Source organism: Mesoplodon densirostris, chromosome 6, assembly GCF_025265405.1.
Source record: "Mesoplodon densirostris isolate mMesDen1 chromosome 6, mMesDen1 primary haplotype, whole genome shotgun sequence".
Classification (NCBI taxonomy): domain Eukaryota; kingdom Metazoa; phylum Chordata; class Mammalia; order Artiodactyla; family Ziphiidae; genus Mesoplodon; species Mesoplodon densirostris.
In genome coordinates, this window is record NC_082666.1 from 50,933,446 (window position 1) to 50,936,096 (window position 2,651).

The window sequence follows — 2,651 nt, forward strand, 5'->3', positions numbered from 1 at the left end:
TTTTTAAAAATCGTTTCTCCACCCTAAAGCAATTGTTATTAATGAATTTATTTCTGTGAAGTATGTTACCACATACTCTGTTGTATGTGTTTACCATGGTTGTTACGGTTTTTCATAAATATTTTCAGCATCTGGCTTTATTTCACTTAACATTAGATCAGAAGTAATTGACCTTGATTTCGCATAACCTTCATCTGTATCATTTTTTCAAGTTCTGTATAATGTTCTATCACTGCTGTCCATTTAGAGCAGGGCTCCCCAACCTCCAGGCCACGGACTGCTACGGGTCCGCAGCCTGTTAGGAACCGGGCCGCACAGCCGGAGGTGAGTGGTGGGCGAGTGACAGAAGCTTCATCTGCCGCTCCCCATCGCTCGCATTACCGCCTGAACCATCTCCCCTCCCCACCCCCAACCCCGTCCGCGGAAAAACTGTCTTCCACGAAACCGGTCCCTGGTGCCAAAAAGGTTGGGGACCACTGGTTTAGAGAACTCCTGAAGTCACAACAAAGCGGGTTTTCTCTCCCTTTCCCTCACTTTCCTCTTTTTTTTTTAAACAACTCACATTATTCTGTGGAGAAAACAACCACTGTTGTGAGCATCTGGGACAGATCTGTTGAAGCTCAGACTCAAGACTAAAGAGCTCTGTGATTAAAAACATCAAAGTTTTTCAAACTTTCATGATGTTGAGGAAATAAACATGGATAGCTCCAATATTAAATGTTTCCTTTAGCCTAGGTGTCACAGTGAGGTGACAGATGTCATTTACACTTGAAACTTGGCAACATACTTTGTAGGGGCACAGAGATAATTCTCGTATGAAGTTTATCATTATTACTTTAAGACAGAAGTAGGGCTTCCCTGGTGGCACAGTGGTTGAGAGTCCGCCTGCCAATGCAGGGGACACGGGTTCGTGCCCCGGGCTGGGAAGATACCACATGCCGCGCGTAGTGGCTGGGTCCGTGAGCCATGGCCGCTGAGCCTGCGCGTCCGGAGCCTGTGCTCCGCAACGGGAGAGGCCACAACGGTGGGAGGCCCGCGTACTGCAAAAAAAAAAAAAAAAAAAAAAAAAAAAAAATAGAAGTAATCTTTCCCTTCTGAATATTTTAACTAGACTTTGGTTTTAGCCATCAAACATTCATCTTACTCCACTTAGTTCTACCATTACTTGTATAGATGTTTCTTCCATGGATAATAATGACCTTGAATAGACCTATGGACTTCATCTATAGAAGTATGGGGCACTGACTGTACTGACTTTATGTGTAAGACGTGGTGCCTGGTCAAAGTAAGCAACCAATACATTTTTAAATAAATTGTCACTAAACAAATGTTCATTGGGTGTTCACTGGGTGTCTACTATATACCAGGTACTAGGTTAGGTACTGGAATTAAATCACATTTTATTCTTTCTCAAGGAAAATATAGACTTGGTTCTTGCCAAATGCAAGGTAACAGATACGAGCTTAAAAATCCAGCGGATCTTCTTAGTGCAATTAAAAAAAACAAAAGACAAAAAAACACCTACTTCAAAGCTTTCTCTAACTTGGTATCCGTGTCTAGTAGAGCCAATAAATTAAGCCCTGTTGGTAAGGTAAAATATCTTGAGCAAAATTCAGACTGGGGAGGTACTATTAAACAGCAAGCCATAAAATAACTGTAAACCTGTTTATGAACTACCTTGAAAGTAATTTCAGGATAGGAGAGAAACAACTGATTACCAGGAACAATAGCTGCCGGGATCTTTTACATCAGTTCCTTATAAATGGGAGTCACCTTAGCAATTTTCAGCAGCCTCCCACTAGGAAGAAAAGTAACTTGTATTTAAAGTTTCATAATATGTACTCAAAGGTGACCTGATACAGAATTTGCTGGGTTTTTTTAACATCCAACTTCTCTACTGGTACACAGAGAATTCTACCAGCTATTCTTAAATTGCTTTACAGACTGTACCAATAAATGGTCTTTCAGTTCTCAAGACCAGTTCTAGTCAAAATCCCATTGCCCCCTGCCCTTGACTATTAAGAAGGTTTAGAGAGTATCTAAGACACACCCCAAGCCCTAAGGATTTAGTTAACCATTTCGGAGTTAAGATGAAGGTGTCTCAGTTGCACATAAACCAATTCAGTGGGTCCGATGGCTAATAAATTGTTGTACGTTCCTCACAATGGCAGTAGGATGGCGCTCTACTATGGAGGAGACTTCTCCATAGGGGTAAGCTTCTGGCCAAGGTGAGTATCAGCGGCCCCTTCTCAATCTCTCTCACTATAGAAAGGGAGGAGGACAAAGTCCTCTGGTGTCATCCATAGCTACCCTTTCCAAGACCTCTCCAGGTGGAAAAATATTCTCCAACATTCAGAGGGTTTACAGCCAACAGTCCTTTACAGCTAATTATTCTGTTTCCTCCAGGTTCAACAAGATATACTATTCAATTAGATGCCTTTTTGACTGGGTTTTCTTTTTGTTTATAATCATGGAAGAAAAATTGAAAATACCTGTATGGGAAATTATCTAAGATAAATACACTATGATCATGCCATGATACACAGCAAAACACTGGGACTCCTTTACCTAGTCAAACTTCTGTGTTAAAGCAGACAAAGGACAGTTTTCTGAGGAAAATTCTAGTCCTGATCACAGGTGCTCTGAGGCTG